Below are 27276 nucleotides of genomic sequence, written 5' to 3' on the forward strand. Positions count from 1 at the left end.
TTAAACAGTAACAACAATGTTTTTTTTTGTTTGTTTTTTTTTCAGTAATGTTTGTGGGGGGGGGACAACAATTACTGTTTATCTTTAGTTCCGACTGGAAGATTTTCTACTGACTGTAGAGAGGCAAAGTAGGGAGCAAAGGGTTTTCAGAGGATGTGGAAAGAAGCTCCTTCCCAAACCGGGTAGCCTTCCGCGATTTGATTTATTATGGAGACAAAAGAAGGGTTGTGTCCAAAATTTTGTCTCCACATAAATTCGCATAAATATGTTTCCAACAGCTCCCGGTTTTTTTTGTTTTTTTTTATCGCTAAATTAAATAGCTGAAATGAAAGGCTGTGTATTTTTACTTTGAACAATAAAATAACTGAAATGAAACGCTATGTGTGTAATTTCAATGAAAATTATTCGTCTGCTGCGCGTTCGTTTGAAGCGCCCTGATTGGCTGATAGAGTATCGTACCGCTCGCCATGTTCCGGCGTTTTCCGACGGATGTCGATCAACGCTCGGCTAAGATCGTGAAATCGGTGGGTAAAATACTGCAGGAGTACCCTTTTTTCTTATCTGAAAGTTAATCTTGTGATCGATGAGATTAACCAGAAAAAAAGTATATTGTGGAATTTACAGGAGGGATTTTATAAACGTCCGCCGAATCTCATATTAATAGAGAATTGTAGTAGCTCCCAACATCAAAATTGGCACGGAGCATGTATTGGGGTGATTAAGAAAAAAAAAAAGATGTAAAACATCTTATTTTTCACTTTCTAAATCATAAAAAACTACTTCTTTTTATATACAACATATTTTTACACTCTAATCCCGAATTACGTCCAGATAAATTAGCATTTTCATTACTTTTCATTTAGTTTGTATTTGACTACATTTTCGCAATTTTTTAAATTTCTTTGTCTGTCAAATAATTTACGGCACTAAAGTACAAATTTTCCCTTTATTAGTTTTTTTTTCAGGACTCCTTTTCCACACTGTAACTATATTAACTTTTTAGGTATTTTTTACCTTACAACCATCTACACTATTATCTTTGAATTGAGGACTTCTATATGTTGTAGATTATGCTGAATAAGGTAATCTATTGGCGGAGACAAGTAGTTTTCAAGATATAATGACATGCATGATACACTGTAATTCACTGTTTTATGAACGCGCAATAAAAAAGTGTACTTCTTTTCACACGACACTGCACACCATCCCCCAATTATTTTTGGTTTATAGTCTTTGTGAGTAGGTATGTTGACAGCATATATCAAGGTTGAACTAGGGGCCAATACTTGGGCAGACACACTCTTATAAAATGTGGTGCCGTTCTTTTCATGGCGAGGTTAGTCGTATCTATTTCATACGAAAGTCTTAACATAGGAGTTTTAGGAGTGTCTATTCTGAAACCCATTAGGACTTTGGGGATTGGCCACCACCACCAACCGTAGATTAATTTTTAATGAGGATAGGGGCATGCTTCCACCGGGCAACGTCGGCTATCGGGTCTTGCTAGTATATATATATATATATATATATATATAATAAATTTGATCTATAAATGCATAATAATTGAAGAATAAAATAAATCCAAGGTATAAATTCAAAATCAAAATAAGGAAACCATAAAATCGCAACGTCTCTCCTACTGTTGCGTGGGCATCATCAAGCAATAAAAAAGCTAAACATTGCATCTAAAAGGAATATGTGTAATTTGTGATAGTATATACGAATATGTTATGACAAATTTACATTTATGAAAAAGAAGAAATACACATACGTACAGATCTATACATTTATAAAATGTGTGCATATATATATATATATATATATATATATATATATATATATATATATATATATATATATATAACCGAAATAAAGAAAGCAGAGAATGTTTGTTTGACGCATAGATGGTAAACGAATATGCAAGTGTATTAGAAGGACAGTATTAATGTTATTAACCTGAAAGTTGACGAGACATAAGACCAAAAAAGCTAACTGAATGGCAAAATTTAAATTACAAATCACATATCTATGTATTTTTATTTATTAAAAAAACTTTAATATATAAATCACTAGTAGGCAGACCCGACGTTGTCCGGAATCGAATGCTGATCAACGCATATTTTACACTCCCATATTGTTAATGCCATGTAATTCGGTGAAATCGCACAATTTGTAATCAAGTTTTTGTAATCTAGTCTGTTAATTTTATATAAAAAATACACACACACACACGCATATATATATATATATATATATATATATATATATATGTATTTTTTATATATATCCCGAGATTAATGAAAATTCAGATTACAAATGTGAAGTATCATGCTTCAATTGTGCTCTAAAACGTAACATTAAAAGCTTACTGGTTAAAAAAAAACTAAACAAAACAAAAAAAAAATAGTACATAAAAGTACATAAAAAACTGCATTATCGAAAAAAAATTTAAAACGGAAATTAAAAACTGACAATACAAAGATCTGTTTTTTTGCCGTTTTCTCTCATTTCCTTTTGTTAATGCAGCATATATATATATATATATATATATATATATATATATATATATATATATATATATATACAAACAGACTATATACCAGCTCTGCCCTCCATTCAGCACTCTAATAATCATATAATGTATTAGTGTGTGTGTGTGTGTGCGTGTGTGTGTGTGCTCGCAGAGATACCCGATGTTTACCGGGATTGATTTAGGATTAACTAATGTTACACACTATACTTTATTGTCATCGAAATTTATGAAATCGATTCACTGCCTGCTTTAGTTGAGGGTCCACTGCGGTGCACTGGAGGAGACTTTGCATATCTTCCCGTAGTGATTTTGTTTAAAGAACCTACTGTTGTATTTTATTAAACTATATTAGAAAGAATAACTTGAATTATAATTTAAAATGAAAAAAATTAAGTATTATAGTTCAATTATGCTTTAAACAGAAACATTCATTTCAAACACGCTTCTGTGATTACAAAGAACATACTGGTGATTTGCTGAAAATTATTACTATATAATAGCTTAAATTTAAATTTTAAATGCAAAAGTCAAGTATTATGGTTAAGTTGTGCCTAAAACAGAAGAATTCACTTCTAACCTACCCCTACCTTATAAAAAACCTACTGTTGATTTTTCGATTATCGATTAAAGATTTTTAGTACTTATCAGAGGTATTCCGATGTAAAACCGATCTAAAAAGCACATCTTGATGTTCATATAGGAGATAGCGATTGTAATTGTTCCGTTGGTTACGCTCTGCTTTCACTAGCGTATCTCGACCAATTTATGGCCGAGAAATTCGGGGCATCCGTAAAAAGATGAGATGCTGGTCGGTTTCACGTTCTCGGTAACCGTCCTGCCCGCTTTATTAGGCTCGACGTCAGTTTTTGTGGCATAAGCGAAAGAAGGTCGTGCCGCCACGTAGTTTCTGCAGTCAAGTAGCACAGTGTAAAGACTGACAAGCCTAGCGTCTGTGTCTCGACTTCCATAATATTTATGCTATTAAATGCGAAATACAATAAATAATTTTCCCTCTAAGGTTGCTGTTTTTTTTTGTATATATGAGATCCGATGAAAAGCAAGTACAAATATAGTTCACATTTTAAGTACGGACCGAAACAATTGTTTGCCCTAATCGATATTAAAAAGATTTTTCATGTTTTGGTCCCGGTATTCAGATCCGTACACACACACACACACACACACACACACACACACACACACACACACACACATCCATCCATTCATAGCCTTGAGACCCTGGAGCGGTGTACTTCATCCACAACTTTGTAGAGGCTTTTGTAGCAAGGAGTCCTTCTTTCGGGGTGAGGATGCTGGCCCCACGTCCAACCTTCCCAGAATGTACACACAGTGCCTGGCCTTCCCAAACGGTCACCCATCTGGTACTGGCCAGGCTCAACGTTTCTTATCTTCGGTGATCTGGAGAACCGGTGTGTCACCGTGATTGTGCCGTACAAATAGATAGACAAACAAATACATATTTTTTAATGATTGAATCAGATTATAATTACAAACGCCATTCATGGTAAAATATATTAATTTTAGCTTTATAATTTTTTCCTTCATAATAATTGAATAATCAAGCTTTAAACTTTCCCTTAAACCTGTTACAAATAGAAGAAAAAAACATTTTTCTTCTATTTGTACGTCAAACATAATTTTTTGGCATTGTATTTCTCAGTTTTAATATCACTTTTAGTCATTGAAATCATTTTTGCTTTCTAATTTTCTAATTAATAATAACCAATGAGCCACAAAACTAGATCATACTATATTTTCCACAATTTTTTATTGCATAAATCAAGTTGACAAAGACTTTCATTAGAATTTGGTTGACCTTAAAAGGGCTGTTTTTGCAACCCCTCTGGGGGATGCAACTTGTTGCAATGTCACAACCATCACCTATGGAAATCCATGTCTTCATAGTTATATATATATATAATGCCGAAAAGGCACGCTGTCGGTCCGTAGACCGTACAGCTCGAAAGTTGGTCCTAAAAAGTGAGAAGCTGCTTATTGCTCTTGCTTTTATAGTTGTTTCCGCTGGTCTTTTGCGCATGTGTGAATTTCCTTTGAAAGGGGAAGTGACGTTGTCCATGCGTGTGTGTATGTGCGTACGTTAGCGTGTGTGTGTGTGTGTGCATACACGTGAATGTGAGTGTATGTACGCGAACGTGAATATATGCGCGTGTGTGGACGTGCGCGCGTATGTTTGTGTGCGCGTATTATATGACAAGTAATATAGCTTGAAATGTGAACGCGTGTTTTGGTGTGAGACTAGCAAAGGCTCGCGCAATACTCCCCTTCCTAGGAAAAAATATACATGCAGTGTATATATATTTATATATATACATATTATTTTTTGTAAGTAATGTTTTCGACAATTGACTGTTCGTCCTATTTTTTTGGTTTTTTTTTTGGTTGTTGGTGTGGTTGTTTAAATAAACGGAGTGTGTTCGTAAAAAGAAAAGTATTTACTTACGCGTGGAAAAGGCATTTACTCTTTTTTTTTAGGGTGATATTTGTTTGGTCGTTTTTTGTGTGCTGACATGTGAAACGAGTTGCTTGGATAGTGAAATGAATTGCTCGTTAGGAAGGAAAATTTTTGTTTCGTGTTGACGGTGTCTCCGCAAGGGAATCTGCGGTAGAGTGTGTATACATTGTTTGGACGAGCGCTAGTTGCACATTCGTTCGTGTCGAACGGGTTTCCAGTTGTCGTTGTCTTCGCATATGAGTCTGCGGTAGTGTGTGTACATTGTCTGTACGGGCGTTTTTGTGCATACGTTCGTGTTGAACGATAGTGTCCGGTTGCCGGCTGTCAACGAAACTTGTTGTGAGTTTATCAGCGTGCGTGGTGCATCTCAACTCGTATTGTTGATTCAACTTCTTCCTATGTGTTGATAGGGATGTGCTGTAATTGTTTCTTTGTTGTTGCGTCTGCTGTGCGAGAGAGAATTGCATAGGTCTATGTGATTTTTCTCCTGCGTTTGTTGCAGGGTAATGTCAGGAAACCGTGAAAAATATTTGTCGAGCTCGAATTTTGTTTTAAATTCGGTATAAAGTCGAGTGCTTCGTGTTTGTTTTCTGCCGAGTCTGCTGAGGAGTTTCGTCATTGTTGTTTGTAGTAGTCATTCCTGTCGGTAGCGGTTCACTTGTTTTTCTTTGTTGAAAAGTTCATTTTTTCTTTATCAAATAAAACGCGCGTCTCGCTCAAAGAAATTAATTTTAAAAAAGTAGGGTCGCCATGCTTGTTCGTTTCGCGTCAGTTAGGCGCCAGTTTGTTGTGGTGGTGAAAATTAGGACAAATGAATTGAATTGAGAAAGATACGAAGTACGTGTTAAATTGAATTAATCGAACTAGGATTTATCTCGTGAAGAAACAAATGAAAGAAAAAGGTACTACACTAGTTTAGTTTGGCGAGAAGAAAAGTGTATTGTTTGGCGTGCGTCTCTTGTTGTTAGCTGGTGAGAGGGAAGGTTTATAGTTTGGCGTGCGTCTCTCATTGTTAGCTAGTGAGAGGGAAAGTTTATTTTTGTAGAGAGAGAGAGAGAGAGAGAGAGAGAGAGAGAGAGAGAGAATATGTGTATGTATGGGTGTTTCGTTCAAACGCATCTATTCCATTTTTAAGTAGCGAGGTCACCATTTTCCTGTTGCGCGTGGCAAGATAAGGAAATGGAGTAGAGGAACAAAAAATGAAATGCTGGAATAAAATCTGTTGCGAAATGAAAGTCTTGGGTGTACATGTGTTCATTCAGCCGTTGACGACTACGCGTGTGGAAGGAAAGGGGAATGCAATGGAGAAACGCGAAATGGCAAGCCGGCCTGTAGAAAGAGAGGGTTAAGCTCAGTAGAGAGTCGCGCACATGTCTGTTTTGATGGACCAAAACCGAAGGGGAGATAGAGTGAGAAAGTCAATCCCGGTCATGGAGAGAGAGAGAGCGTATAAAGTGTACGTACGGTTTGTTGGCTTTTTGTTCCACATAGTAGCAAGTGGTGTGAGGCACGCGCGTGCGCGCATGTTGAAAAGGCACGCTGTCGGTCCGTAGACCGTACAGCTCGAAAGCTGGTCCTAAAAAGGGAGAAGCTGCTTATTGCTCTTGCTTATTTAGGTGTTCCGCTGGTCTTTTGCGCATGCGTGGATTTTCTTTGAAAGGGGAAGTGACGTTGTCCATGCGTGCGTGTATGTGCGTACGTTAGCGTGTGTGTGTATACACGTGAATGTGAGTGTATGTACGCGAACGTGAATATATGTGCGTGTGTGGACGTGAACGCGTATGTTTGTGCGCGCGTATGTATATAACAAGTAATATAGCTTGAAATGTGGACGCGTGTTTTTGCGTGAGACTCGCAAAGGCTCGCGCAGATTTAAAAGTATGCATACTTTAGCGTTTTTGTAAAAAAAAAAAATATCCTCGTCTGAAAGATAATAATTATTGATAACATATTCAATGAATCTCACACTTCAAAACGCAAAAGATAAAAAAGCACCTTCAAATTTTAGATCTCAATCTTTGATATCAAAGGCACCCTGTGATTTTTTTGGTTTTTGTTTTTCTACACTCATTCACCGTCTTACCACAAAATGAGTGCGTGCTTAATGGATTGATTAGATTTAAGGAGTCGAACAAGAGACAAATGAGGCAGGAGGGTATGACAACCCCCGAAATATATTTATACAGCAATTATGAAAAAAAAAACGTTAGACGCATATAAAGTGCATTCTTTACTTATTAATCAGTGAATATTTTATATTGATTAGATAATTATCTGATTTTTGGTAGATTTTTAAAGAGAGACTGTTATGAAAATCAAAAACATACCATAAATTTGGCGATCAGTATATATAGTAGATTTTACGATATCCAATAGGATAACTATTGTTACTCAGAGTATTCGTGATAAAGATAATCTTATCATCCAGATAGGGTTTTTAACAAATCATTAAGGCCCTATGTGCAAGAATCTTAATTAAATTATGTTTCATTTTTTGTGAGAAAAAAAGTCCCAGCGAGTATAAACACGAGGAAACGTAAGTTTACGATAAACATAAGTGAAAAATCTAAAGAAGTCTTAGAAACAAGTTCATTCAAAAATGAAATTAACTTCTTTATCAATCCTAAACCTAAGGGCTTGATAGAACAATATTGAGGGCCGAAAAAAAGCATGTGATTTCGTATCGTTGTCGAACAAACAAAACGTGTCGTCAACGTAACGAAAGTAAATGCCCGTTTGTTGAGAACTAGATAGTAAACCTTATTCCTGGAAATCCACTAAAATATTTGCCAAAGCTAAAGGCCACGTTGTTTGTACATAACGTCATTGAAACTAAAGTCGACCGACATGGTAAAAAATTTCATTAATTAAACGAAGATATCGCCAGGAATTAAGGTGTCAACACATATATTAATAGTCTCCAAAAGTGCGACACAAGAAATATCGGAGGAACACGAGACAAGAAATATCGGAGGAACACGAGACAAGAAATATCGGAGGAACACATAAAATTTGACAAAGTTATTTAAGTTCTGCAGAAAGCTTACAAAACAAACTTAGTCTTTAACATAAAACGAACAGTAATGTTCCAAAACCGGTTCTGAAATTGTGGCAAGTCATTTTCCTAACTTATGTTTGAGAGACCGAATCAGTGATAGTATGGGCTTTAATCGTACCCTATTCTTATGAATTTTAAATAAATTATAGAGACGGGGACGGATAGACCCTGAAAATCTGATTATTTTTTAAATAATCGCAGGAAGAATTCAACTTTTTACCCATTTACCAGACGTTTTTTTTTTATTTTTTTACTATAATAATCATTAAATACCTACAGACACTAGTGTTTCATCGTTTCGGGAGTCATCAGTGCAGGGTGTCACAATTAACACCAGACGATAGATTCGAACCCGGCGACAGAAGCCATCCCTGGCTTCATTAGCAAGGACCCAATCTATTCGGCTACCGTTAAACGTGAGAATTATTGTTGAAATTTAAACCTTTATTTTTTAAATATTTATATATATATATATATATATATATATATTCAGCCATGCTTTACTGAACCTGATGAAGTTATTCGTTTTTTCCGATCTTAATGGATACTATTTCAATTTGCCGAGCGGTCTTTTTCATTTAAGTAGGTAACTTATACATAATGATGCCTAAAGTTTCGTTTTCGGTCATATTCCTCTCTTTGGGTTTCATTCTGTATAAGTTACTTACTGAAATGAAAAAAACGCCTGGCAAATTGAAAAATTACCCATTAAGATCGGAAAAAAGAATAACTCAATCGTGCTCAATAAAACATGTCTGAATAATAACCTGCTGCCGATATATATATATATATATATATATATATATATATATATATATATATATATATATATATATAGATAGATAGATAGGTAAATAGAGGGCAGGAAGTATGGAGCCTAATAGAAGAATATATTTCTTGCTTCTCGCCCAATAGGACGCGCTCAATCATGAACACATTACCCCATACAGTTGATCCCCATCCCCTCTCTTCTTCGACCAGCCAATTCCTTTCCCTGAACATACACACATATAACTCTATCCAGATTAAAGAAAAATAATTTTTTGAAAATTACAATGATATCTTGAATGGAAAAAAGAGGCATGTACATTGCTTTTGTCATCACGTTTAGCTTATAGTGCAGTAGCTAAATAATTTGTATAATTTTTCTCTCACTATTTTTCCATGTGTGTGGAATACTCTTTGTTTCCGGTTCCAAAAGACAAGCAAACACATCAGCTTTTAATACAGAATAGCAATAACCTCATATAAATTGTCATCAACCTATCTTTAGCTCGTAAAGTTTAATTTCTAACATAATTATTTCTACAATTATATAAATGCAACTTTGTCACTGTGTATGTGAGTTCGTTCCTTATAAAATCAGAAACGACTGAAAAGATTTTCTTTAAAATTTACAGGATTTAAGTCTGGGAGTGATCTTAGTTAAGTTTTGTATCAGAATATCCCGATAATTACAGATAATCGAAACCGTTATTTTAATTTATCTATCATGGGTAAAACCATTTTTCAATGTCGTCGCTTAGTTACAATAATAGAACAACGAGCCATGAAAATTCTACTGTAGGTAAGTTGATAGCGTGCTTGTTTTTTGTTTCTTGTTTTTTTTTTTTTTTTTTTTGCAGGACTTAGTCTGTAGGTTCAATCCTCGCACATAAATTTCTTAATGCTTTTTTCTTCGTTAACTACAAAGAAGTTTATATAAAATAATTTCATAAAAGACACAGTAGGTTCTCTAGAGTGCAATGTAGAATAAAATGAATTTTGGACTAAGTTATTGCATAGAGGCATGTGAAGCTTCCTCCCGGGCGATTTCATCGATTTCAATGACAATAAAAATATATAGGAGTGTTAAGTATTAGTTGATCACTGCTGGGCAACGTCGGATCTCCCTGCTAGTTTTTAGATAAATAACCACATTCGAAACATAGGAATTTGCAAGAAACCTAGAGATTGATGTGCGTAATTATATCTTATGGCTCATTTAAGAGTTCGTAATGGCAAACACTTATATGTGCAACGTGAGTCAGTCGGTATAAATTTTAACTCAATATTATTTTACCTCTAATACAGCTGAGGTCAATTTACAGTTTACTGTAATACGACACAAGCCACATAAAGCCATTGCAAAATAGATACAGCTTTCTACAATATTAATTTATTGTTCGACAAGATGATCAAATAAGATACATTGACATTTACGTAATCCTTACTTTCAATATATCTTACTTGAGTATCCTGTCGAACAATAAACTAATGTAAAATATATTTTTACAGTCTTAAATTTGTTCTTATATATATATATATATATATATATATATATATATATATATAATTACTAATCCTATGACAACAGCATATTCTTTTCATTATTTTGACTCTCAAGTGTGTATTCGTTGATATCTTATACGCTTTTATACAGAGTGGTGTGGTTCTCGGTTGATTAACTGTGTCTAGCTATGTCGAATATATACTCGAGAGTAAAAACAAAGATAAGAATATGCCGTTTTTTAACATATTTCTATTTTTATGACTCGAAATGTGTTTATATATCCAGTGAGGTGAGAATGTAGGTAAGTGAAAACGGAGACGAAAATGAGATATAGACATGAGTTATTTTGCACTTTTGCGCCGAACAAGGATCGTATAGTAAAACTGTTAAATTAATAAGCGCAGTTGTTGTTAATTTTCATCCCAAATCTGTCGCCCATAATTCAACTTTCAGCACGTATCGTGTTTTTAATTGATATATTAATGGGCCTACAGAGAGAAATGAAATTTCTCCCCGAGTAAGAAGGGGAACGAAAAATTCTGACTGAAGTAACGCACGTCTGTATCTTTTGCGATGAAAATTATATTTCAACCCCAAGTTGTGCGGATTGATTTCCAGAAAACGTCTTACAGATATAGTAGATTACAGTAGTGAAGGGAGGTAACTGCAGGGACTTGCAATCTAGGTGTTCTGTTCGAAGTCAGTTCGTTGAACAGAACTCAATTTCCCCTATAATGTTGACAAAATTTACATGGTCACCCCTGTAAGTATTGTATGTCTTTCTAGAAAAAAATTCGTCCAAGAATTATTGGTTAAACAGATGTCAATAATAGAAGCTGCGAATATACATGACAGGATAATAATCTCAAAGAATAACGGTAATGCATCTGTAATAGCCTGATTATAGCGTAGTGCATATCTAAATTCAAATTAATGAAGCATATTAGATCAATACTGTCGGCGATTGTGAACTGCTTCTGAAGTTTATATTGCCACGAACCTTCCTTCTCGGAAAGAAGCTAGTTCAAGTCGCTTAAGCGGAGTGATGCTTCGATCAACCGACCAATGGAGAAAAACATCTCACAGAAATAAGACGATAAAAAAAAACGCAATGCATACCGAACTTCAAATTAATGGAGCGTATTCGATCAATATCAGCAGCAATGGGTGTTGTAGGTCACCGTCGCGAATTTATATTATTCACTGAACGATTCCCGTTTTGTGATGGTTTGTAAAGAAATAGAAGTGGGTCTATTGATTGCCGTCTGCTATTAACAGATCTGAGAGCGGCGATGGCAGGAAGTCAATACAGCCACACACCTACCGCCGTTATCTATAATTATTCAACTCCTTTGATCGTTCTATGTAAGCAAAGTTTACTGTATAATGATCCATCGGTAATCACAAATATCCTTATGTCTTTTTAACAAATAAAGGATGTCAAATTTTATACCGGTGTATTCTGCGAGGCAATTTCCGGTCTGTGTAGGCTGAGGAGGCGTGCGTGGTTGAAATGGATGCATATAGTTTTGTTAAGTGGTGTAATCGGTTGTCTGTAATTAACAATAGATAGCTGAGAGAAAAAAGAAACGAAAAGGAAAGTGGACAGAGAAAAAATTGGGAAGGTTTTACTGTGGATGTTAGATTGAAAAGCGAATGAAAACTGTGTGAGAATATAAAAGGAAGAAGACAAGAAGGGAAAGCGTTCTTTGTACACGATAAAGGAATAAAAAGAATAAGCAAAATCAAGAGATGAGCATTGGAAATGTTTAGAAATAAGAAGAAACAGTGGCTAGAAGGTTGAATGATGAAAGATAAAAAAAAATGGAAGATGTCTAAAAATATAAGTATTTGATACCGAGTTATGTAAGTGAAAAGAGTCGAGAGAATAAAGGGGATAATATCGTGAGAAGAAAATCTGACAAATGATAGCGAGGGCTATGGACAGAGGAGAAGAGAAGGTGTCGAGAGAAAAGCGAGCAGAAAAAGAGATGAAGATGAAGAATAATAAGCGATGAAAGAAGAGACTTGAAAGATGTGAGTAAAGTGTTGTCTGGAGATTAGGGAAAATGTGTGCAGTCAAGAGGAGGAAATTATACGATGGAAGAGAACTACGTCGATAACTGAGATTGAAGCGCGTTTGAAATATAAAAGGAAAACGTTGATAGGCAAGAGAAAGGGAAAATCGAGCAGTGAAAGTAAAGAATATGAAAATACGACAGGGTAGAATGTATAACGATTCTTGTAAATGATCAGATATACAAATAGATGTCTAGAAATAGGAAGAAATATGTCGCGATATTAGACTAGAGATAGCCGCGAAATAAGAGGTATGATATCGATAGATCAAACAGCGGGGATTCTTATTAAGACTACTGCTCTCATCTTGAGTGTCATTTTTCACAGCTCATCAGTGCGGCTAGACAGGCATGGAAACTCGAGCAAGGATGGAAACTAGACTGCCTGTACGACAGTCAAGATATTTTTCGGATGTTGGACCATGTTTACGGTCTAACAGCCTCGTTAGGCCTTACAGAAGTGGTTGTTAGTATTAGGAATAATTGTTTTAGAAGAAATAAGAGAGAAAAAATAAGATAGAGAAAGAGGGGGGTGAGCTAGGAGATGATAAGGGGAGGGGGAGACGGGTATTGACAATATTTCAGTTTTGAGGGTTAAGATACATGCAATTGTATTATGTATGTGGGGGTAGCAGATTCAGGTAGACGTGGATGGAGATATATAGATATAGTGAGGGGGAGGTGAAGAGATGATGGTAAAAAAGGAGAAAAAAAGGGGGAGGGGGTACGGAGAGGGGCAAGTTTCAATTTTAAATTTAAACTGCCTTTTGCTTGTTCAATGAGGTATATTAAGTAGGTGAGAGAAAGAGAGAGGGAGAGCGAGAGGGAAAGAGAGAGAGAGCGAGAGGGAAAGAGAGGAAGAGCTAGAGGGGAAGAGAGAGGGAGACAGAGAGAAAGGGTTAATGTAGATCTCATATTTTGACAGGTATAGGGTTCATTTAAAGTTTTTTCACACCTCTACACATCCATATGCAAACACATACGCACACACATACATATAAGCAATGTATATGCAGACATACATGGATCCATATGCAGGCATACACACACATACACACGACTGTTATACACATATATACACTCACAAATATATATAGATACATATACATACATATACATATATATATACACACCCACCCACCTATATACATATATGTGGAGATATAGATCTCCAGTAAGAGGTAAATGTACATATAAATACATACATACATACATACACATAGACACGCATCTACCCCTATACACGTATATACAATTACATAAATATAGATATTAATAAAAGTATAAAAATGCAGACATATATAAACATATACACATATTCACACACCTACACACACACACATATATATATATTTATACATAGACATATACACAGACATGTATATATTTTTATACTAAGTAAACAAAGTAAAGCGAGGACAGATAAAAAATAAATAGGTAAATACATGGGTGTAGTTAATAATGCGAGGTTAGATGGACCTATCGTTAAGTTCACAAATATACGGTGTGGGCCCCTAACAGGGTTCTTTGAGTATCTATATATATATATATACATATATATATATATATATACATACACACAGACATGCATATATTTATACCAAGTAAATAAGGTAAAGTTAGTATAAATAAATAATAATAAATAAAAATAAATAAATAAGTAAATACATGGGTGCAGTAAATAATGCAGGGTTAGGTAGACTTATCGTTTATTTCACATATATATGGGGTAGGTCCCTAAGATGGTGGTTTGGGCAGTGGTTATGTTTAACTTTATTTTCAGTGTTAAATGCATCGCTGATATAGGCACATACAAACATATAAACACATATATGCATATAAACTAAGATACAGCTGCATCCGTGTACCTACGTTGAGCCATGCATACCCGTAGATACATCCATATATATATATATATATATATATATATATATACATTAAAAGCTAGGCGTATGCAAACATATACACGTACACACGATATAGACATACGTATACCCACTCATGCATATACACACGAACCATAAGCACATATACTCATATACGCGTACACAGAGACATATACATAAGCACGTATAAAGTTATATATATATATATATATATATATATATATATATATATATATGACGAGGTGAAAATGTTTTATTTAAAAAAAATAGTTATTAGATCAAGGTTAACGTTTCGAATGAAGCAGATTTCATTTTTTTTCCCATCATATTTTCCCTTTTGACAATGGTTTCAACAATTTGTTTGATTAAAAATTCGATAATATGCGTAAAGGCTTACTTTCTGACGTAGTATTATGATTTTGACCAGGACTATATATATATATATATATATATATATATATATATATATATATATATATATATATATATATATATGTGTGTGTGTGTTTTTTCCTCTTATACCGTATCACTATGTCGGGTTTAACAGCTCGTAAGTGTCTATGCTAGTAACCGTATAGATTGCATAGTGATTTGTTTATGACTTTTTTCTAACAGTGACACATGATATATGGGTATAGGATATGTAGATACACGAGATATTCATTTATTACTAGGGCTATGACAACAGCATAATCTTTTCATTATGTTGACTCCCGAGTCTATATCTGACACAGATAAAGTTAATCAACTGAGAACACCTCACTCTATATAAAAGGATATAAGATATGAAGAGATACACACTCGAGAGTAAAAACAATGAAAATAATATGCTGTTGTTACAGCCCTGATCATTATGGATGGATCAGAGTAACTACGCATTTCATTGTGTCGTATTGTATCGTAGCCGTCGGTCAATACAATCATACAACTATATGTCGGTTTGCACACAGCCTCTACTTCATAGATCTGTACAACTGGCAATGTAAATTACAACCATATACGATTTCTTTTCTCCACATTAAAAAACGACCCTGGTGTCTAACTCTGTCCGGTGGGGAGGCATAGTAAATAGGTACAACCATATACGATTCGAAATCAAACTGCGTATTTCAACTTTATTAAGCATGGCGCGAGCAGGCAATGTACATTTTTAGTTGTTCCGACATTAGAATATTCCCAAATATGTTATTTGTTTTTCTATCTCTTTCATGAATAATATTATTTTTTAGTTTTAAATATGAAACGCTACTGATAAAAATTAGACATATATTTGTAAAACTTATGTAGCTATCTGAAAGTATCCTGTACCTTTATAAGGCCACCATTCGCCCATGTATGGACTACTGTTGTCACATTTGGGCTGCTGCATCTACTGCTTGTCTCTCACTCCTGGACAGGGTTGAAAAGAGAGTCACCAACCTGATAGGTCCTGAACTGTCATCTAGGCTTCAGCCTCTGTCCCATCGACGAAATGTTGCATCCCTCTGCCTGTTCTACAAGTACTTTAATGGTGAGTGCTCTGACGAACTGCAAGCACTTGTTCCTCCTCGACGTGACTACCCCCGATCAAACCCGACAAGCAACTAAGTCCCAGCCCTTTACAGTAGAGATCCCTAGGTGTAAGAAAGCCTTTTACTCCAATAATTTTTTCCCCAGAACTGCAAGTCTTTGGAACTCCCTTCCGGGATTCTGCTTTCTCAACTAGACTGATATGCAGAAGTTCAAGTGTAATGTGAACAAACATCTTGCTACTCATCTCCCTTCATAAAGCCCCCACAAATTATGTCAACGATAGTAGCACCCTACTTCAAAGTGGCACTGTGCCTTGTTTGGGGTGAAAATTGACAAAAAAAATCTAAAGTAAAAATTAAAAAAAAAAATCTTACTTTTAATGAATAATTCTATTTTTATATTAAATCCTTTTTCTTGAAAATATCTTACAACCAAAGAAACTTTAATTTAGTTAGTTTTTACAGTATTTAAGTTTTTCAAGTGGTCAATTTTTTCAAACTCACTGGAAATCAAGTAATTTTCAGTCACTTATAAACATATGATGTAATTTGAAGTTCGTATTAGGTTTAATATAGGGACAATAATAAGGGACAATAATAAGGGAAACAGGAAGTATTTTTGGACTGAGTCTTTCTTTAATAATCTACCAAAAATCAAGTAATTATCCAATCACTACAAAATTTCATCGATTATTAAGTGAAATATGAACTTTACAACGGTTAACTTTTTGTTTCATAATCGATATATATATATATATATATATATATATATATAGATAGATAGATAGACAGGTAGATATATATATATATATATATATATATATATATATATATATATATATAGAGAGAGAGAGAGAGAGATAGAGAGATAGATTCCAACAGTCCATTTTTTTTTATTATGGTTACAAGTATGCTTAAAATAATCAGCCGAAACTGAACAAAATATATTGCATTAGGGAGAGGGTGGGGATTGTAGATAAAACAACGTAATAAAAAGAACAACTGCGCACGTATCAGATTTTACGGTTGAAAATCTGAATTTTGAATGTGTTTAATTTTTTATCTATTGTGGTTTTAAGTGTTAAATTAGTTAAATATGTTAATAATAATTATTTCTCTGGATTAGCAAAAATATTTTTTTCATTATTTTTACGAAAAACATTACTTTTAAATCTTTTAAATATAAATGAATAATTTTCTTTTAGTAGGACAAATACATCTAATATACCATTATATAGGGGATGTTTTGAGGAATCAATACAAAGAAGAAAAAAATCGATAATGACTGCATTTTATTAAAAATACGATTATTTCTTTCGGCAGTTTGTCGTTACGTTATATTCTCTCACCTGGGGTAGACCATAAAGGCCTATAAACAGTTGTTTGTATATGCAAACAGTTGCTATCTCCCGTTTTCGTTTTTTTCTGTGACTTATGCTGGGACTTTCTCATCTACCACATTCTTTTGTCCAGAAATACTTGGTTCTGATGACAAGACAGGGCCAAGATGACCAAGCGTTTCCAACACTTTCGACGCCTAGCATTTCCAAAATAGTAACCCACCTAGTACTGGCCAGCCCCAGCGTTGTTTAACTTCGGGAGTTATATAGGCAACAAACAAGGTCGTTGGAAAGATGGTGGGATCCTTCTACCGCTCCAGAAGATATCTCACTACTGATGCAATTCTCTATCTATATAAAAGCCAAGTACGTCCAAAGATGGGATACTGCTGCCATATCTGGGCAGGAGCTGCTAAAAACAGCATATCCTGCCTTAGAGTACAAAATAGACCTCGTGGCTTGGTGGGGGATGCCCTTTTCTCTACCCTGCAACCTCTCTCCCAGAGAAAGACGTTGCGAGCCTATCCTTGTTTTATCCTTATTTCCATGGCAGGTGCTCGTCTGAACTCCAATCTCTGGTCCCCCCCTCGCCAATCATTCACGAAAAACATCCGTCGAGCCGAATCCACTGTGAAAAGTTTCCCCCACTCTTTATCTGGGCCTAAATCAAAACGTGAATTCCATGAACAAAGCTTCTTTCTTAGAACTGCACGCCTGTGAAACTCTGTTCCGTCTGCCTGCTTCCCACCTGACTAAAACTTACGTTAACAAATTCCTAATGAACCGCCCCCTTAAGTAAACACTTCATCAAATCTCCACACTAACGTAATGTACTTGCAATAACCCTTATCCCTGAGTGGCTTCCGGGCCTTGATAAGTGGTGACCACTGTGTAAAAAAAAATATATGTATCGCTTATGAAAAAAGAAGGAAATCTTTATAAACTTGATTCTTCACTTAATCGTCATACCAAAGGTTTAAAATACATGGGAGCTTACAGGACTAAATGATTGAATTTATTCATATAAAGGCTACCGTAGTTTCTTCGAAACTATAATGAAATTCTGGATTTTTTAACGCGAAATATATACAGTGAGATAAATGATGGAATAATTTGAAATTCAGGTACTTTTGTTATAGTATTTTTGCATATTTTTTATAGCAAATAATCCTAAATCTCATTTAGACAAAAGTAATTAATTTATTAAAAAAAAAAACTTTAAAAAAATATATAAATGTGTTATCCATCGAGACAAAAATGGCGGTGATAGGTGTTTTTTTATTATTTAAAATTTAAAACTCGATTTAAAATAGTAGAACAAGTTTTATATTATTCTGCTTTTCATATGATAAAATTCAGGCTTTTATTTTTCTGAAAAAAGTTGCTTAAAAATAATGGAATTTTATAGATTTTACTTCGTTAAAAAAACAATAGTTTGTTTTTCTAACATTTTTTCATCGTGCCTAGTTTAATAACTTGCAAAATAGAATGTTTAGCATTCACTTATGATTTGAATACCGTGTGGATCAGGTGCGATTCAACAACAATATAATCGGGGAAATTAAAAACAAGAGGATAGGAGATTGAAAAAAAAAAACAAGATACACCTGAGACGTTCACTTGATCATATTAACACTGCGAACGAAAAGAGCGAAGAAAACATCTACTATTCATCGCCCACGGACAGACGCACTGCTTAATGAAAAAAGATATATACCAAACATTTTTACCCGTTTTCGAGTTTTGTTTTTAATTATTCACTAAATACGTATATTAAATTTAATTTCACCTAAGTCAGGAGTTGCTTTTGGTATAAACACCCACATTGAGTTGAAGCAGTCTATCCACAAGCCAAATATAACCGATCTGACGTCTACACTAATATCTGGGTACAGCTGAGCTGAAGTCAAAAGCTACGAATTAGTTAAGCCCCCTGTGTTACAATGGTAATATTTGCCGGGAACTAAGAGATTATCAATCGTACACTCAAAGTGTACCAAGATGAAACTCAAATAATACACCCGTAGATTTAAGAGTTGACAGAATAAAAACAAGCCATTTTTATTATAATTCTTACACCAATATGTACGGCATAATTACGTTTACACACCGGTTTCTGTTAGATAACCGAAGTTAAGCAACGCTGTGCCTCGTCAGTACTATAATGGGTGACTATTTGGGAATTCCAGTTGCGGTATGCGTTCTCTGCTCATCTCGGCATTGCTTTCAGTCATACCAACCTTTCCTTGTGTGGATTCAAGCAGTGTCGATTCAGGAGAGGTGTGGTAGATGATTGCGCTACACTTGCCTCATAATTACACCCAAATCCACCCTTACTGCGGATTATCAATTATCTTTCGAAACTGAACAGACGCGTTTAAAAAACAAAACAAAAACAAAACAAAAACAATGAATGGTATCTCTCTGACATAACGCAACCATGCTACTCCCTTGAGGTAAATTCGAAGTCCCGTCCACATTATTGAATTCGACAAAAGCTCTAGAGTTCGACCAGATACACCTGAAAAGGTTGAAAACGACATCGACCGAAACGTTGTGAAAATGATACTTAAAATAAGAACAGAATTTAAAAAGAACGCGAATAATACGAATGGCCAATCCCTGTCTCCAAATTCAGAAAAATTGTGTTTAATCGATATATAATGTATCATGTAATGTAAATTCCTGTCAGAAAATATATGATTTGATTTTTCATTAGTCTAACATTCGAATTCACCATACATTTAAGTGTTTTAAATTTTAGTTTGATATGTATAGCAAAGCAAACAAATCGTTGAATATGTCCCATCGTTTTTAGTATAAACATTAAATTTCATCATATGTATCTCATTGTTATGTATTTAATCAGTCTATTAAATTGTAAATTAAGACAAATCTCTTTCTAACCCATTAATTCTCGAGGTATATTTTTTGACTAATCAATTAAAACTTTGTGCAATGACTAAAGATGCACTAGTATACTTAAATTGAAAGGACAAACGTATGCGTTTTATGAAAAAAAAGCAAAATATTCACTCTCTTATAAGTATATCATTGAGTATATGTGACGTATTTTAGAAATCAAGGGATGTACATTCAAGACAAAAATTACACATTCTAGCTTCTTTATCTATCTATCTATCTATCTATCTATCTATCTATCTCTCTCTCTCTCTCTATATATATATATATATATATATATATATATGAGCAAACAGTTAATAAAATATGTTAAAAACACTTTGAAATGAGTTAAAAACATATTTAATCTGAAAAGGAAACACTAGAAAAATTGATAGTCCTTAATCCGCGGAGTTTCGAAGAAATATTTTCCTTATCATCAGAGGGTAGGAATTAGCAAAATGCGGGATCGGATGTTGCATGCAGAAGTATTTGATGAAACAACAAGTAAGTCAAAGATCTTACTTGAAAACAAAACAAGTGAAGCATAGGGAATATGGTGAAGAAAAAGGTGATTACACATGAATGGATAGTCTGGTGGAAGATAAAAAATCCAGTGACGGTAAAATCCAAATGTATAACTTCAAGAAAGTTAATTGAATTTCCATTTGTACAAGTAAAATCCAAGGAAATCCCGTAATTGGAAGAAGATGATCCATAATAATCCAAAGGCAGAAATCAATGGAATAATTCACAAAAATGTGTCCAAGTAAAAAAGGAAAGAGTCCAATAATGTTAATAAAAGAAAAATAAGATATGATTTTCACTCTACTTTCGAGACATAAATATTATAAGCTCTATTTCCTATTTGGTTTTATCTGGCTGAGATAATTTTATAAATATTAATTCTTTAATATTTATAATATATTCTAATTTTACCATCTTGGGTTTTTTTGGTAAATTTAATTGTAATTTTTATTATATATATATATATATATATATATATATATATATATATATATATATATATATATATATTTATATTGACAGACTATAGATACCAACATTAATGGTGACTGTGCGTGATATTTGTGTCGTAAGAATTGCGCAGTCTCCAACCACTCCTCTCGTTAGTCAACCTTGTTGCATATACGTGGCAACTTGAGGTACAGGACGACCGGAAACAATGCCGAGATGAGGGGAAAGCACATACAGCGAATAGAATTCCCAAATGATCACCCATCTGTTACAATCCAGGCTCAACGTTGATTAAGGATAAAAGAATATCATACATATAGTTGCATTGCACTATTAGCAATAAGTTAGTGGCTTACTATAATAATCCTCATTTATTTAAGTTCATACATTATCGAAAAAAAAAGTTACCAACTTTCGCAAGAATTTTAAAGATAGTTGTAACTGTATAGATACAAGAATTCTCTGGCCTTGACAACAGGAAGTAACTAAATCTTCTGATAACGAAAAAATGAACATATTCTAGAACGCGTGTTTTACGCATAGTCTTCCTGACAGAAAAAAAGAAGAGGAAGCAATGACCGCCCAACAGTAAGTATCCAAGAACGATCTCCTCTGAACAGGAAGTAATCACTAGAATCTCTCTTGATGTTTTTTATATAGCAGAGACATTTGCATTTTTGTGTTGAGCTCAGTAAGGAGTTGGAAGGATATTTACTGAGGCAAGACAATGTAGATGAATTTTATCTTATCCTCAAAGTAATTCTGCATTAAACGGCATGATTATATATTATCTAATACAATTTAAATATAAATTACTTGTTGATTAATTTATAGGACAATTCGACCTAATGGATTAAAGCACACACGTTAATACGTATCCATAAAAAAGTGAAAATAGTTCCTTGCTGATAAATGCATATAATTTTAGGTATTTCCGATATTTTCATGCAAACTTTCATCAAAAGTTTTCTATTTTTACGCGTTGGTAATATATTTTATAACGTTACAAAATAAAAATTCAACTTCACTCTTTCAGCATTAAAAATCTTCTGATAACGAAAAAATGAACATATTCTAGAACGCCTGTTTTACCCATAGTCTTCCTGACAGAAAATATGAATACAATCTGCTCTTCCCCTTACACTGAAGACGGTTCTAATATAAACATTAAAACTGCAATATAAAGAAAGCATTTTTTTTTTTCATATAAACGTGTTCTATTATTTCATTCACAAATCGTTCAGAGATAACAGCCGAACATTACCCAATCGTAAACAATAGAAAATTTATTTCTTTTAATGGTAGGTCACGCCGAAAAAGAAAAGAACGCTGCATACACTGGTATTACCCAGACAAGAGTTCGATTTAATTGATTTACAGTTCAAGATACACGCCTTTGTCGACGCATGAACAATATTTTACTAATATCGCATTGTACTATTTCGAATGCTATTCACTAGTAAATATTGGAATATGGATGTATATCACGTTTCAAACGATTGTGTGATCTATCTATTGAGAATGCGCATTTTGAGTTGTGTTATGAACTTTGTGAACTATTCCTAATCATTTTTGTGTTACTGAAATTTTCTCAAATATCTATAACTAATATAACTTGAAACACATTTTACATGCATATATGTGCATATATTTAAACAAACATTGTAAAAGACAACAGGGCGTATTTGTTTAGTTATAACATTAAAAATATTTTTTTTTAGTTTTTTTTTATATATTTTTTGTGTGTATAGATAAACGGTATTAATATATGTTCCATCGTTAGATGTTTCTCTTCGAAGCATGTCGCGACTTTGTTGTTTTTCGTCTTTCGTCAAGACATGGTCAGGAATGTGCAAGATTAGGTTGTGCTGACAGGGCGAATGATAGTAGCAGTAGTAGTCAGAAAACGGTTTATAGTTGAGAAGTCATTTCTATCCAGAGGGGAAGAGAAAGTGTCTAGTTTTAGGTGATGAAAGGTTCAGAAATGGAAAGGGGTTACGAAAGGCATTTTGAAATGTTTATGCTGATTTTAAAATTAACTATATATATATATATATATATATATATATATATATATATATATATATATATATATATATATATATACAGGGTGTCCGTAAAGTTACTATACAGTCGAATTACATCCTGTGCGTTTTCTGTTTTCCAATATCGCTTCAAAATAAATTTGTGCTCTTCCAAAGTTAGCTTGCGTGGCATGCTTGATTAAATAAACCTGTAAAAAATATATTAACTATTAATACAAATATAATACAATAAAACAATAAGACTGTATAGTAACTTTACGGACACCCTTTATATATATATATATATATATATATATATATATACACACATATGTGAACAAATATATGCGGTTAAACATACATATATAAGAAATATACATACATGTACATCATACATATCACTTTCTATATATCTATTCAAGTATATAGATGCAGCTTTGTCATTGTGTGCGTTTGTCCTTTATAGACTCCGAAACGGCAGAACATATTTTATTTAAAATTTACAGAACTTTAGTGTATAAGTCTGGGGTGATCTTAGTTAATTTGTGTCTCAAAATACCCACGATAATTACCGATAATCGAGAATTGAAAGCGTTACTTTAATTCATCTATAATCGGTATAGCCATTTCCATGTCGTCGCTGAGCAACAATAATAGAACAACTGGCCGTGAAAATTCTACTGAGGGAAAGGTGATAACGTCTTTTTTAATTTTTTTTAATTTATTTTTTTTTTCATGACGTGGTCTGTGGGTTCAAACCCCGCACGTAAATTTCTTCAATTTTTTTTCATTAACTGCAAAGAATTTCATAAGACTTGAAAATTTATGTGTTTTCTTTTTGTTTTCCGTGTTTTTCTTGTTGCATTATTATGGTCTGTAAGTTCAAACCCCGCACGTAAATTTTTTAATGTTTTTTATTCGTTAACTGGAAATAAGTTCATATTAAGTAATTTTATAAAAGAAACGGTAGGTTCTTTAGAGTGCAATGTAGAATAACATATATTTTGGACTAAGTTACCACATGGGCACATGTGAAACTTTCCCCCGGGCGATTTCACGTATTTCGATGACAATAAGAATGTAGGAGTGTGAAATATTCGTTGATTATCATTCAATCCCGGGCAATGTCGAGTCTCCCTGCTAATATATTCATATAAATATAAGTACATATATTTCATTTCGATTGAATACTATAAACTGATTAATCAATAGGATGTAGTACGAAGATGGCTGCATGTGTACGAGGAAATTTTATAAAACAAACTTAACGAAGCAATTAAAAATCTATTGCTAAATGCAACAAAAAAAAAACAGATTAACTTAACGAAGCAATTAAAAATCTATTTTTAAATCCAACAAAAGAAAACAGATTAACTTAACGAAACAATTAAAAATCTATTGTTAAATGCAACAAAAGAAAACAGATTAACTTAACGAAGCAATTAAAAATCTATTTCTAAATGCAACAAAAGAAAACAGATTAACTTAACGAAGCAATTAAAAATCTATTGTTAAATGCAACAAAAGAAAAAAGATTAACTTAACGAAGCAATTAAAAATCTATTTTTAAATCCAACAAAAGAAAACAGATTAGCTTAACGAAGCAATTAAAAATCTATTGTTAAATGAAACAAAAGAAAACAGATTAACTTAACGAAGCAATTAAAAATCTATTTTTAAATGCAACAAAAGAAAACAGATTAACTTAACAAAGCAATTAAAAATATATTGTTAAATGAAACAAAAGAAAACAGATTAGCTTAACGAAGCAATTAAAAATCTATTGTTAAATGCAGCAAAAGAAAACAGATTAACTTAACGAAGCAATTAAAAATCTATTTTTAAATCCAACAAAAGAAAACAGATTAACTTAACAAAGCAATTAAAAATATATTGTTAAATGAAACAAAAGAAAATAGATTAAATCTGTGGATTGTTAAACGAAAAAATTGTTGAATCTGTATGGATATTAAAGACGATTTGCTAGCGAAAGTATGTGTTTGTTAATTCAAGACTGTCAAGGCAGTTCATACAATATAAAACTGTATCTATCTACTTTCTTTTAGTGTTCTAAAATAATTTTCTTACAAGAAACTTTCTCTACCACCAATAGCAATGACCAAAGACCCATTAACTGAAAGTACTTCTTTTAAACTCCTAGGCCTAACGTTCACAGGAAACATCAGTTGGAACAGTTACATCGAGAGTATTGCCAGGACCGCTGCAAATAAGATAGGCTCTCTCTACCGTGCTAGAAAACTACTTACGCCTGAAAGTAACCTGTACCTCTATAAGGCCACAACTAACCCATATATGGAGTATTGTCATATTTGGGCCGGTGCATCTGATACTAGTCTGTCGCTCCCAGACAAGGTTCAAAAGAGAGTCGCCAAAGGTCCTGAACTGTCATCTAAGCTTCAGCCTCTGTACCATCAACGAAATTTTGCATCCCTCTACCTGTTCTACAAGTATTTTGATGGTGAATGCTCCGATGAACTTGTACCTCCTCGATATAAACACCCCCGACAAACCCGACACGCAATTATATCCCACCCCTACACACTAGAGATTCCTAGATGTAAGAAAGCTTTCTACTCTCGTAGTTTTTCCCAAGAACTGTTAAAATTTTGAACTTCCTTTTGGGTCCCTGCTTCCCCAGCTGTACTGATATGAAGTTCAAGTGTAATGTGAACAGACATCTTGCTGCCCAACTGCCTACACAGTGCCCCTGATGCCTATGTCCCTGATAGTAGCCACCTACATGAAAATGGCAATGTGCCTTGTTTGGGGTGAAAATGTAATAAAAAATATTTACTCAATATTAGAGAGAGGGGATCATAGATATGATACGACACGTGCAAATTTGGTAAACATAATTAGTTTTACAAGTTTTCCTATATTCTGTCATACCTACAATGATGGCAAGAATGAATATGGGTATCATTATATATTTACATAGATTGAACTTAATATTTACTAAAATACGATTTACGATTTAATCTAATCTGCAAACACAGCACTACAAACGAAACATTTACAAATGCAGAGAGCAACATAAAATGAATATCCCATATAGTTAACTTAATATACTAATTCATAGTAAGTGAGTGAACAATGCCAGATGTCTGTACAATCATAAACAAACTATTAGGCAGAATTTACATGATTTTTATTAGTCATTTATTACCTCGCGAACCACATGATAGACAACATTCAATTCATCCTTGTACGTCCTGTACACAAAGATATAGATGAAAACAGGAAACAAAATTTATTCTGCAACTCAACATGCACATCGTATGATTAATGATTTAGACAATCACCATGACAATTCATTTTACTAAAAGACAAACAGCATTTTCCTACATGTGCGATGGAAGTATAACTTATCCTCATGAGCATATAAAACATCTTATATTTTAATATTTTACAACTTTCGAATATAACGCATATTTTACTACTAATTATATATATATATATATGTATATATACACACACATATATATATAATAGTGATGGGACGATTCTAATGCATTTTCCGATTCCGATGCAATTACCGAATCGAAGCTAAATTCCCGATTCCGATACTCTTAGCGATTCCGATTATTTATACATCTCTATTTATTTTACTTTAAGATTTGTATTTACCCCGATTTTCCTAAAAACACATGTTTAATATGCAGATATTTTCCTAAACGTCAAAATACACTTGTGCAGAAGGAACTATTGATTTTCGCTTTACTGGTAATTAAAAATCAATAACTATTTATTATTTACTTATTATTACCAGAAATGGAGGATTTATGTTTAAACAAAGTCAAATGAAAAAAAAAAAGCAATTAAAAGAATCGTTTTGGCATCGGAAAAAACATCAATTTTTCCGATTCTGATACTCCCAAATCTTCCGATTTTTTCGATTCCCGGTTAAGATACTGATTCCTCGTCTAAATACTAACACACACACACACACACACACACACACACACACACACACACACACACACACACACACACATATATATATATATATATATATATATATATATATATATATTAAACAACAATGGGAAAACCGCACCCTCTTATTTAACAAACTCCCTCTTCTTGCAAATCTAATACCAAAAACAAACAATCTTTTTTCCTCTCATGTCTCCCTTTTCAGTACTTTGACATGGCGACACTTTAACATTTTATGTACTCT

This window comes from Euprymna scolopes, chromosome 4 (genome assembly GCF_053919585.1).
Source record: "Euprymna scolopes isolate OS-2025 chromosome 4, ASM5391958v1, whole genome shotgun sequence".
Taxonomy (NCBI): Eukaryota; Metazoa; Mollusca; class Cephalopoda; order Sepiida; family Sepiolidae; genus Euprymna; species Euprymna scolopes.